Below are 13,708 nucleotides of genomic sequence, written 5' to 3'. Positions count from 1 at the left end.
CTAAGAAGACAATAGAAAAGATCAATGAAACTAAGAGCTAAATTTTAGAAGAGATAAACAATATTGAAAAACCTTTCCCTAGACTCATCAAGGAAAAAAAAAAACAAAGGAGAGGGCCCAGATTAATAAATTTAGAAATGAAAAGGAGAAGTTACAACCAACACCACAGGAAGGACCATGAGAGACTGCTACAAGCAAGTACGTGCTAATAAAATGGAGCATCCAGATGAAATGGACACATTCTTAGAAAGGTGCAAACTCCCAATACTGAACCAGGAAGAAAAGGAAAATGTGAATAGGCCAACTACAAGTACTGAAATGAAACAGAATCTGTGATTTTAAAACTCCAAACAAAAAGTCCAGGACTAGATGGCTTCACACGCAAAGCCTATCAAACCTTTAAAGAAGAGTTAACATCTATCCTTTGAAATTCTTCCCAAAAAATCGCAGACAAGGGAACACTTCCAAACTCATTCTATGAGACCACCATCACCCCAATACCACAACCAAAGATATCACAAAAAAAAAGAAAATTACAGGCAATATTACTGATGAATATAGACCCAAAAAACCTCAACAAAATACTAGCAAACCAAATCCAACAATTCATTGAAAGGATCAAGTGGGATTTACTGCAGGGGTGCAAGGATTTTTCAGTATCTGCAAATCAATCAGTATGATACACCACATTAACAAATTGAATAAAAACCATATGATCATCTCAATAGAGGCAAAAAAAGCTTTTGAAAAATTCAGCATTTATTTATGATAAAAACTCCAGAAAGTGAGAATCGACAGAATATACCTCAACATAATAAAGGCAATATATATGACAAACCCACAGCTAATATCATACTCAACAGTGAAAAATTTGAAGCATTTTTCCTAAAATCAAGAACATGACAAGAACGTCCATTCTCACCACATTTATTCAACAGAGTTTTGGAAGTCCTAGCCCCAGCAACCAAAGAAGAAATAAAAGGAATCCAAATTGAAAAAGAAGTATCATGTTGCAGATGACATGACACTATACATATAGAATCCTAAATATGTTACCAGAAAACTAATGGAGCTCATCAATGAATTTGGTAAAGTTTCAGGATATAAAATTAATGCACAGAAATCTCTTGCATTTCTATACACTCACCATGAAAAATCAGAAAGAGAAATAAAGGAAATAATCTCATTACCATTACATCAAAAAGAACAAAAACCTAGGAGTAAACCCACCTAAGGAGCCAAAATACCTGTACTCAGAAAATTATAAGACACTGATGAAATAAATCAAAGATGACACAAACAGATGGAAACATATACTCTGTTTATGGATTGGAAGAATCAATATTGTCTAAATGATTATACTACCCAATGCAACCTACACATTCAATGCAATCTCTATCAAATTACTAATGGCATTTTTCACAGAACTAGAAAAAAATTTTTTTAATTTGTATGGAAATATAAAAACTCCAAATAGCCAAATCAATCTTAAGAAAAACAAAGCTGCAGCAATCAGGATCCCTGACTGCAGACCATACTACAAAGCTACAGTAATCAGAAAGTATGGCACTCTCACAAAAACAGAAAAATAGATCTATGAAACAGGATAGAAAGCCCAGAAATAAATCCACATATCTACATTCAATTAATCTATGACAAAGAAAGCAAGAATAGACAGTAGGGAATAGACAGTCTACATTAAGTGGTACTGGGAAAACTGGATAATAAAGAATGAAATTAGAATATCCTCTAACACCATACACAAAAACAAACTCAAAATAGACTAAAGACCTAAATGTAAGACCAGATACTATAAAACTCCTAAAAGAAAAAATAGGCAGAACACACTTTGACAAAATTACAGCAATATCTGTTTGGATCCATCTCCTAGAGAAATAGAAATAAGATAAATTTAAAAATAGGACCTAAGTAAACTTAAAAGTTTTTGCATAGCAAAGGAAACCATAAATAAAATGAAAAGACAACCTACAGAGTGAGAGAAAATATTTTCAAACAATGTGACCCACAAGGGATTAATATCCAAAATATACAAATAGGCACACAGCTCAATATATTTTAAAAATCCAATTTAAAAAATAGATCTAAGTGGACATTTCTCCAAAGAAGATATACAGATGGCCAAAAAAAAAAAAACAAAAAGAAAAGATGCTCAGAATCCCTAATTAATAGAGAAATGCAAACCAAAACTACAATGAGGTACCACCTCACACCAGTCAGAATGGTAATCATCAAAAAGTCAACAAATAAGTGCTAGAGAGGGTGTGGAAAAAAGAAACCCTCCTACACCGATGGTGGGATTGTAAATTGGTATATCTACCATGGAGAACAGTATGGAGGTTCCTTAAAAGAAACTAAAAGAGTTACTATATCATCGTGAAATCCCATTCCTAAGCCTATATCCACAGAATACTTTAACTAAAAAAGATATATGCACCCAAATATTCGTAGCAGCACTATTTATAAGATCCAAGACATGGAAGCAACCTAAATGTCCCATGACAGATGGATGGGTAAAGAAGATGTGGTATCAATACACAACTGAATATTAGCTCTTAAAAAGAATGAAATGGACTTCCCTGGTGGGGCAATAGATAAGAATCCACCTGCCAGTGCAGAGGACATGGGTTCAATCCCTGGACTGGAAAGATTCCACATGCCTCGGAGCAACAAAGCCTGAGCACCACAACCACCGAAGCTCACACACCTAGATCCTGTGCTCTGCAACAAGAGAAGTCACAGCAATAAGAAGCCCATATACCACAATGAAGAATAGTCCAAGCTCTCTGCAACTAGAAAAATCCCACACAAAGCAAGGAAGACCCAGCACAGCCAAAATAATTATTTTTTTAAAAAAGAATGAAATAATGCCATTTGTAGCAACAGGGATGGACCTAGAGATTATCATACTAAATGAAGTCAGACAAAGACAAATGTCATATGATATTCCCTGTATGTGAAATCTAAAAAAAATGATACAAGTGTACTTATTTACAAAACAGAAATATATCCACAGCCACATGAAACAAACATATGGTTGCCAAAGGGGAAGGTGGAGGAGGGATAAACTAGAGGAGGATGGGATTAACATATACACACTACTATACATAAAACAGATAAACAAGGACCTACTGTATAGCACAGGTTACTATACTCAATATTTTGTAATAACCTATAAGGGAAAAGAATCTAGGAAAGAATATATATATATATATAGAGAGAGAGAGAGAGGTAGATATATCTGAATCACTTTGCTGTACACATGAAACTAATACAACATTGTAAATCAACTGTACTTCAATAAAATAAACAAACACACCATTCAGGTCCTTGACTTCCTGAGGGAATGAGGATATTGAGTCTTTCCTCACAAGGCCCAGATTTCCACCCAATAGGTTATATATCTGGGATGTGGGCTCACCCCTGGAATGACGTCTCTAGCCCAGAACCAAAAGGAAGTCATCATAATCCTTAAGCCCCACTCCCAAATAAAAGGCAACTGAGGACATTTCTGGGGATGGCATTTCTTGTAGGATCAGGATACCTAGATTCTAGCTCACAGCAAAGCCCATGAGGCCCTAAAACGATACACTGCAAACCCCTCAACTGGGATGAAATGGGCATTCCTAGCCTGTAAAACAAAAATTAGGGACTGCCCTTGCATTAGATCTCCCAAACTTAGAAAAAAACCCTTTACCCTCTATATAGCTGAGAGACAAGAGGTAGCCCTGGGTGTCCTCAACCCCAAAATTCAGGTATCTCCCTAGACTGATAGTTTATTTCTCAGAACAACTTGATCAATTAGTCACTGGATGACCAGGGTGTCTTAGGGTAGTGGCTGCCACTGCTCTGCTAGTAGAAGAGGTGGGACAATCACCAGAAGTCCTAACTCCTCACCAGGAATAAGGAACCCTAGAAGCAAACGGACAGCAGTAGCTGACGGCTGCATGTTTGCTTAAGTACCAGTCTCTCTTACATGACACCCCAGGTGTAACTCTTAAGGTTTGCATAGTCTGAACCCAGCTACTCTAATGCCGGACCACCCACCCCAAGGGTCCCTTGTTCACTCCTATGTGGAGACTATTGAACAAGATTATTCCAGGAGGCCTGACCTCAAGGATGAGCCCCTGACCAATCCTGATGCAGAATGGTTTACCCACGGAAGCAGATTTATACATGAAGGGGTAAGAAAGGCTGGTTGTGCCAAGTCAGCTGAGCCTGGAGTTCTGCCCTCTCACACTTCCACCCAAGAGGCCAAGTCAGTTGCCTTGACCACAGCACTCCAGCTAAGAAAGAAAGGGGACTATTAACAGCCAAAGGGACCCTTATGAAACATTAGACAGAAGTTCTAGAACTTCTAGAAACAGCCCAGCTTCCAAAGGAGGTTGAAGTCATTCCCTACAGAGGCCAAAGGGGCAGTACATCCCTTATAAGGGGAAATGTCCTGGCTGCAGGGGTACTTAGACTTCAGCCCAAGAATAGCCAGCCCTACCCCAGCCAGAGCTCTCCTACCTGACACCCCACCCTGCTCAATGGTGCTATCTTCAGTCAGTCAGTTCAGTCACTCAGTCATGTCTGACTCTTTGTGACCCCATGGACCACAGCACACCAGGCATCCCTGTCCATCACCAACTCCCAGAGTTTACTCAAACTCATGTCCATTCAGTAGGTGATAACATCCAACCATCTCATCCTCTATTGTCCCCTTCTCCTCCTGCCTTCAATGTTTCCCAGCATCAGGGTCTTTTCAAATAAGCCAGTTCTTCACATCAGGTGGCCAAAGTATTGGAGCTTCAGCTTCAGGATCAGTCCTTTCCATTGAATATTCAGGACTGATTTCCTTTAGGATGGACCAGTTGGATCTCCTTGCTGTCCAAGGGACTCTCAAGATTCTTTCCAACACCACAGTTCAAAAGCATCAATTCTTCGCTGCTCAGCTTTCTTTATAGTCCAACTCTCACATCATAGCCTTGACTAGATGGACCTTTGATGGCAAAGTAATGTCTCTGCTTTTCAATATGCTGTCTAGGTTATCATAGCTTTTCTTCCAAGGAGCAAGCGACTTTCAATTTCATGGCTGCAGTCACCATCTGCAGTGATTTTGGAGCCCCCCAAAAATAAAGTCTCTCACTGTTTCCATTGTTTCCCCATTTATTTGCCATGAAGTGATGGGACCAGATGCCATGATCTTAGTTTTCTGAATGTTGAGTTTTAAGCCAACTTTTTCACTCTCCTCTTTCACTTTCATCAAGAGGCTCTTTAGTTCTTCTTTGCTTTCTGCCATAAGTGTGTCGTCATCTGCATACCTGAGGTTATTGATACTTCTCCTGGCAATCTTGATTCCAGCTTGTGCTTCATCCAGCTTGGCATTTTACATGATGTACTCTGCATGTAAGTTAAATAAGCAGGGTGACAATATACAGCCTTGATGTACTCCTTTCCTGATTTGGAATCAGTCTGTTGTTCCATGTCCAGTTCTAACTGTTGCTTCCTGACCTGCATACAGATTTCTCAGGAGGCAGGTAAGGTGGTCTGATATTCCCATCTCTTGAAGAATTTTCCAGTTCATTGTGATCCACATAGTCAAAGGCTTTGGCATAGTCAATAAAGCAGAAATAGATGTTTTTCTGGAGAAAACTTTTTCAATGATCCAACGGATGCTGGCAATTTGATCTCTGGTTCCTCTGCCTTTTCTAAAATCAGCTTGAACATCTGGAAGTTTACGGTTCACATACTCTTGAAGCCTGGCTTGGAGAATTTTGAGCATTACTTTACTAGCATGTGAGATGAGTGCAATTGTGCGGTAGTTTGAGCATTCTTTGGCATTGCCTTTCTTTGGGATTGGAATGAAAACTGACCTTTTCCAGTCCTGTGGCCACTGCTGAGGTTTCCAAATTTGCTGGCATATTGAGTGCAGCACTTTCACAGCATCATCTTTCAGGATTTGAAATAGTTCAACTGGAATTCCATCACCTCCACTAGCTTTGTTTGTAGTGATGCTTCCTAAGGCTCACTTGACTTCACATTCCAGGATGTCTGGCTCTCGGTGAGTGATCACACCATCGTGATTATCTGGGTCGTGAAGATCTTTTTTGTACAGTTCTTCTGTGTATTCTTGTCACCTCTTCTTAATATCTTCTGCTTCTGTTAGGTCCATACCATTTCTGTCCTTTATTGTACCATCTTATACACCTACAAAAATCAAATGGGCTGAATGTTGGGGAGTGAAAAGAGACTATTTAGGGTGGCTGACAAAAGATAACGAGCTTCTCATTCCTGAGGCTAAGCAGTGGAAAATTATTAAGCACTTCCAAGATTCCTCCCATTTCAGGCAGGACTCCCTAGTCATTTTGGTAACTCGCCTTGTACCCAGGAAGCCACCACATACCTCCAGCCCATACAACATTGGGGAACCTATCCAGGGGAAGATTGGCAAATAGATCTAAATGCCCTCATGTAGGGGATGGAATACTTATTGGTATTCATAGACCCCTTTACAGGGTGGATAGAAGCTTTCCCTTCCAGAACTGCAAAGGCAATAGCAATATCCAAATTTCTGCTTAAAGAGATAATTCTGAGATTCTGGTTCCCCAAAAGCTTACAGAGTGATAATGGAGCTTCTTTCACTGCCAGGATGACCCAACAGGTTTCCTCAGCTCTAGGTATTAATTACCACCTCCACTCTTCCTGGAGGCCTCAGGCAAGGTAAAAAAAAAAAAAAAAAAAAACAACCGCAAACTGTTTAGCTGTGCCAAGAGACTTCAGAAATTTGCATCATCTCCCTCCTCCCTATAGCCCTTCTGTGGAACAGGACGGTGCCAAAGGGAATTTTAAAACTAAGCCCATTTGAAATGACCTATGGGAAGCCCTTTTTGACTTTGGGTCTTGTTTGATGAAGAAGCCTACAAATTACTTTCCAATTTTTTAACAACTAAAATATGTTACTTTGATAATAAAACATTTAAACTAAGAAAAACAAAAAAACAGACCCACAAATTGGTCTCCCACATTGTCAGCTTGAGCTAAGTTGAAATAGCCATACAGGATAAACTCAATACCATCCGAGGTGGGCCACTGGATTAATATGAGGGCAGGAATAGGACTGGCAAAGGGATTGGCCACTCCATAGAGAGGCTTTGCCTACCATGAGGTGATCCTAGAAAATCTAACCAACACTTTAGAGGACCTAGCCATGACCACTGGATATGCCCTAAATAGACTTTCAGCTTCTTTAAACTCCCGTTAAGTGAGTGGTTAAGCTGTCCAGTCTATTATGGACAATAGATTGCCATTGGACTACTTGTTGGCTGAGCAGGGTGGTGTCTGTATGGTCGTAAATAAAACCTGCTGTACCAACATCAACAATTCAGGCCAGATGGAGATGGACCTCAAAAAGATTTATGAACAAGCATCATGGGTACACCACTGCCACCAGGGTCAGATGCTGGTGCTGTCTGGCCCACCATTAAAAGCATCCTCCCTAGCCTTACCCAGTTACTGCTCCTCCCGGGCCCAGTAATGGCCATACTCCAACTTGTCCTCTTTGACCCTGCCTCTTTAACCTCTTGGTAAAGTTCATGTCTTCTAGGTTACAACAGTTTCACATCAAAACGATGGCTATGCAAGGATTTCAGCCCAGAGCACCCTCTGACTTAAAGAAGCTGCCCTGCCTCTGGATGCCCCTACACCAGGCATCCAGATTTTGTACTCCCTGATAGGCAGTGTCAACACCACTGCCCAGCCCTGAGGCAGCTACAGAAGACAGACATTGTCCTTCTGCTTCCCATAGGGACAGGAAAAAAATATCCACGGGGGGAATGAGGCAAGAGGGAAAGGGGTTAGGACACAAACACTAGATAATGAAGAAGGGGCGTAGCAGTTGGTATGTGATAAAGAAACCAAAGTGGCTTTGTGAATAGTCTGATCATTGATCTTTAGCTCACTGTACCTTCACTGTATAACTAAAAATCACTCCTGCTTATGCATGACAGTTCTGAGGTGGACTATCTAAAGCCCAAAAGTGGACAGTGATTCAATTCCTGAGAAATCCCCACCTTTGCCCAAAATAGCAGGAATCTTTCTTCCACCCGTTAGCCTATGAAATTACTTAATCCATAGAAACCTAGGACTCCAGGCCCTGGGGAGGCTCTCACTTTCTGAGATGGTCCACATTCTGCCTATGCAGTGTGTAGCTCTCTAAATAAACTCACCTTCACCTTCCTCTGGCTTGCTTTTGAATTCTTTGTTGTATAAAGCCAAGAAATCTCACTTAAATTCTTTAATTTCTTACTCAGTTCAGCAGTATGATCTGAAATTTATCAGAGACTTGTCCTTGTCAAAAGGTCCTTCCTGGAGCTTCCCTGGTGGTTTAGTGACTAAAATTCCAGCTCCCAGTGCAGTGAACCTGGGCTCAATCCCTGGTCAGAGAACTAGATCCCACAGACCACAGTTAAGATCTGGTGCAACCAAATTAAAAAAAAAAAAAAAAAAAAAAAGGTCCTTCCTGTGAATCTTCTTAAAGGTGAGGCACTTTTATGCTTAAACATGTCAGGACTAGTTTCTTTGTTCATATCCAATTCTGGTGCTTAGGAACAGGGACCATATTGATGTCCCAGGGCAAAAAGCTGCACTTCCTTTAGTGAAGGAGGCAGGCCTGACCCTGATGCCCAGTAAGGGGCAACCGTAGGCTTTTTGTTTTTCTTGTTTTTATTCCATTTTGTTGGCCTTGTGCTGGTTTTTTTTTTTTTTTTTTTACAAATGATGTATTTTGTTTAACCAAATATTAAAAATGGAAAACTCCATGCATAAATTTCATGTCTGAATTCTGTAATTATGTACATTAAAAAAGAGAACCAAAAAAAAAAGATGAAGCATGTTTGCAACAGCATCAAGAGTACAACCATAACTGTCTATAAATGACAAAAGACTTCAAAAGACATAGTTAAACATCTGATTACAATGCAATCAATAAAGAAATGTGGTTGTTATAATAATTAGAATTATGACTGATCATCATCCTAACCCTTAAAAATCTTAATCTGGCAAAAACCAAGAAGCAAGTGATTGTACACTGTTTGTCATACCTGCATTTACTATTTGGAAAACTTACGCTTTAGTTTCCTAAGAAAGTAAAGGCAGATAAACCTACACTACAAATTAATGTTCCAACTTTTTATACTACTCGAAATGACCCAAATAGTCAATTCTCTTTATTTAACTTAGTTTGGTTTCAAGTTACCAGAATCTGGAGAGATTATTTTAGACAGACACACCCAAAATACAATTATTCTTACAGAGTTTTAAAAGGACTTTTTTTTTCCTTTACTCTCAGGGATTAAATTTCTGAGAGCCCAAGTAGATTATTTACATCTCAAAGGCTCAAGAAGAGAAATACCAATTCCATCTAGATAGGTAATTTCCTCTAAAGACACATACAAAAACCAATTTTAGAATATCAAAAAAGAGTCCCATCTTGGAATTTACAGAAATTTTTTACAGTTTAAACAAAAAAAAAGTAATGGACAATAAAACATATTCATTCACCTCGCTTTCAGAGGACCAAGAACTAGCATTTAGTTAATCTTCACCTCTGCTGTTAGCTCAGCCTCTGTGACCCTTCTTAATATAAAGAGCAATGGCCAGCCCACAGCTGGGGCCACTTTTTCCCCTCAACCAAAAAGCCAGCCAATGTTTCTGCAGTGGCCTTAGGGGTTGTCTATGAGTCCTCCATACTCCCTTGGAGGCCCCCATTCATCAAGGACAGACACCACAGGACCCCACACACTGGTAGACAGATTTCCCACACAACTTTTGGCCCCAAATGTTAGTGAATAGCCCCCAAAACTTTGCGTTACCCAACCAATGTCTCAGCACTTACAGGAGTTTTCTCCATCTCCTTGCCGGCACTGCCAGTTGTTGGGCTGCACCCCACAAGCCTGCAAGCCTACTTGCCTATCCTGCGACCAAAGAAAGAACCCGGAGTCAGTGACAGAGACATTAGCGATTTCATGGATGGAGAAACTTATATGCCTGGAGCAAGAGCCTGCAGCAGACAGGCGGGACACAGCAACAGGCTTCTGTTGAAGGGAGAGGGGTGGGGGTGGTGTACTGTTTATAAGGGGAATTGACATCTGGTTGGGTCATTGGTTACCAGGGAAACCAGCAAAGGGGCATGCCTCTCACCGCCCCTTTAATAAACTATCATGGCAGCTAAAGTTAAACAAATCATTAGCTGGGGACTTCACTTTCACTTTTCACTTTCATGCATTGGAGAAGGAAATGGCAACCCACTCCAGAATTCTTGCCTGGAGAATCCCAGGGACGGAGGAGCCTAGTGGGCTGCCATCTACGGGGTCGCACAGAGTCGGACACGACTGAAGCAACTTAGCAGCAGCAGCAGGGGCAAGTATGTAGGGAGGTCAGTCAGGGGAGTAGCCTGTAAATAAAGAAGACACTGGTCAGGCAGGGGGTGTACAGAGAGCAAGGGAATAGCCATCTTGACAGCCTGATCGTACAGCAAGGATATGGAAGAATTGTAAGCCTTGTGCCTTCCTGGTGAGAATGTAAAATGGTGCAGGTGGTGTGGGAACACAGTTTGACAGTTCCTCAAAAAGTTAACCATAGAATTACCATATTATCCAACAATTCTACTTCTAAATATATACCCCAAAGAATTGAAAGCGGATATTCAAACAGATGCTTGTGTACCAATTTTCATGGCAGCTTTATGCACAATGACCAGAAAATGGAAACTGTTCAAATGTCCATAAGCAAATTCCTGGATAAACAAAATACAGTGTATACATGCACAATGGAATATTATCCGGGCTTCCAAGGGGATGAAATTCCAATATATGCTAAAATACAGATGAACCTTGAAAATATTATGCTAAGTGAAATAATGACACAAAAGGCTACATACGTATTGTTTGATTCCATTTACATGAAACTGAAATTTTTATAGTAAAGAATGTTAAGTGTAAAGAAGATTTTTTTAATAAGAATCAATAGGAAAGTTGGGCTTCCCTGGTCACTGAGACAGTAAAGAACCTGCCTGCAATGTAGATCTGGGTTTGATCTCTGGGTCAGGAAGATCCCCTGGAGGAGGGCAGGGCAACCCCCTCCAGCATTCTTGCCTAGAAAACTCCAGACGAAGGAGCCTGGCAGGTTACAGTCCACGGGGTTGCAAAGGGTGGGATGTGCTGGAGCAACTAACACACACACACAATAGGAAAAGACATGACTTTTAATATTGTCTTTGGGGATAGTACCTTTTATCTTCAAATTTGCTCTATTGCTGCTGCTGCTAAATCACTTCGCTCATGTCCGACTCTGTGCCACCCCATAGATGGCAGCGACCAGGCTCCCCTGTCCCTGGGATTCTCTAGGCAAGAACACTGGAGTGGGTTGCCATTTCCTTCTCCAATGCATGAAAATGAAAAGTGAAAGTGAAGTCACTTAGTCATGTCAGACTCTTCGAGACCCCATGGACGGTAGCCTACCAGGCTCCTTCGTCCGTGGGATTTTCCAGGCACGAGTACTGGAGTGAGTTGCCATTTCCTCTAGCCTTAACTTTATCCTGCCCAACCTACCGCTGTACTTAAATGTATAGTAGTTTACTGTCACTTGTACATTTCTTAAGAAGGGATTTATAATGCCTTTATAATTTCCCAGTAGTTAAAAGGGGAAATTTACAATTTCTTACACTCAGATTTCTCAGATGAGATCTTAATTTCATACACATGTCCCTGGCTCCTCTCTGCTGCAGCTGCTAGAACCCTAATTAATTGCATTTGATTGTCTCAACTTGTTCCTAATTGAAAAGATCTGGAAACTGGGTCACCTAAAATATGTTTACGAATATTTGAATTGTGTATCTCTGAGATGATGGCTTGGGATTTCATGACTCCCCCCCTACAATCTATCACATTTTTGTGACACACTTATCTCTTTCTCTTAACTTTCAATTCAGTTCAGTTGCTCAGTCATGTCCAACTCTTTGCAACCCCATGAATCGCAGCACGCCAGGCCTCCCTGTCTATCACAAACTCCTGGAGTTCGCTCAAACTCACGTCCATCGAGTCAGTGATGCTATCCAGCCATCTCATCCTCAGTCGTCCCCTTCTCCTCCTGCCCCCAATCCCTCCCAGCATCAGAGTCTTTTCCAATGAGTCAACTCTTCACACGAGGTGGCCAAAGTACTGGAGTTTCAGCTTCAACATCATTCCCTCCAAAGAAATCCCAGGGCTGATCTCCTTTAGGATGGACTGGTTGGATCTCCTTGCAGTCCAAGGGACTCTCAAGAGTCTTCTCCAACACCACAGTTCAAAAGCATCAATTCTTCCACGCTCAGCTTTCACATCCATACATGACTACTGGAAAAACCATAGCCTTGACTAGACGGACCTTTGTTGGCAAAGTAATGTCTCTGCTTTTGAATATGCTATCTAGGTTGGTCATAACTTTCCTTCCAAGGAGTAAGCATCCTTTAATTTCATGGGTGCAGTCACCATCTGCAGTGATTTTGGAGCCCAAAAAAATACAGTCTGACACTGTTTCCACTGTTTCCCCATCTATTTCCCATGAAGTGATGGGACCGGATGCCATGATCTTCGTTTTCTGAATGTTGAGCTTTAAGCCAACTTTTTCACTCTCCACTTTCACTTTCATCAAGAGGCTTTTTAGTTCCTCTTCTCTTTCTGCCATAAGGGTGGTGTCATCTGCATATCTGAGGTTATTGATATTTCTCCTGGCAATCTTGATTCCAGCTTGTGCTTCTTCCAGCCCAGCATTTCTCATGATTGATATATAATTCACATACCATAAAATCCACTAGTTTAAAGTACACAGCTTTGTGGTCTTTTGTATAGTACAGAATTGTGCAACCACCACCAAAATCTCATTTCACACCATCTTCATCCTACTACACAATATACACAATACATACAATGGGCTTCCCTTGTGGCTCAGCTGGTGAAGAATCCACCTGCAATGTGGGAGGCCTGTGTTCGACCCCTGGGTTGGGAAGATCCCCTGGAGAATGGAAAGGCTACTCACTCCAGTAGCCTGGCCTGGAGAATTCAGGTCACAAAGAGTCGGACACGACTGAGCAACTTTCACTTTTGGAGAAGGAAATGGCAAACCATTCCAGTATTCTTGCCTGGAAAATCCCATGGACAAAGGAGCCTGACGGGTCACAAGAGTCAGACATGACTTGGTGACTAAACCACACAATATAAGCAGAGCTATTTAAAGTAGAGCTGGAGGAGCCATTCCAGAAGACCTGCGTTGTACATCCTGTTTTCTGAAACTCTGAACTAGACCAGAGCACCAATGTTCCAAGAATCAGCAAGAACAAGAATATCCTTGAAAGGACTGATAAAAATGAACTTTTGCTTAGTGCCTTTCACCTGACCAATCAACAAAGTACAAATCATCTTTTACCAAATAAGACTTTACTTTGATTAATTACCTCATCTTGCACCAGTTAACTTTTTTAAAACACTATAATTTTTTTAATAAATAAAAAAAATAAAATTTGCAAACTTAAAAAACCTTATCTTCCTCTCTTTTCCACATAAAAACTCTGATGCCCTAGCCTGTAATCAGAATACCATTTGGGTTTTTACCTAAATCTATGTACCTCGAATTGCAATTCTTTGATCCCAAATAAACACGTTACCTCTTGAAC

The 13,708-nt window shown here is 40.7% G+C and overlaps 1 protein-coding gene across 2 annotated transcripts in view; it reads right to left on the bottom strand.

Moving 5' to 3' along the window:
• TNFSF18 (TNF superfamily member 18) overlaps positions 1-10,079 on the bottom strand; it is a 111,479-nt gene extending 101,400 nt beyond the window's left edge. For both annotated transcript variants that reach the window (XM_070385276.1, XM_070385277.1), the window contains exon 1: positions 9,896-10,079. The gene's annotated coding sequence lies outside the window, so the exon portion shown is untranslated. The remainder of the gene's footprint in view (positions 1-9,895) is intronic.
• Positions 10,080-13,708: the final 3,629 nt, after the last annotated feature.

Source organism: Bos mutus, chromosome 16 (assembly GCF_027580195.1).
Source record: "Bos mutus isolate GX-2022 chromosome 16, NWIPB_WYAK_1.1, whole genome shotgun sequence".
Taxonomy (NCBI): Eukaryota; Metazoa; Chordata; class Mammalia; order Artiodactyla; family Bovidae; genus Bos; species Bos mutus.
This window is presented reverse-complemented; position numbering and strand designations above follow the sequence as displayed.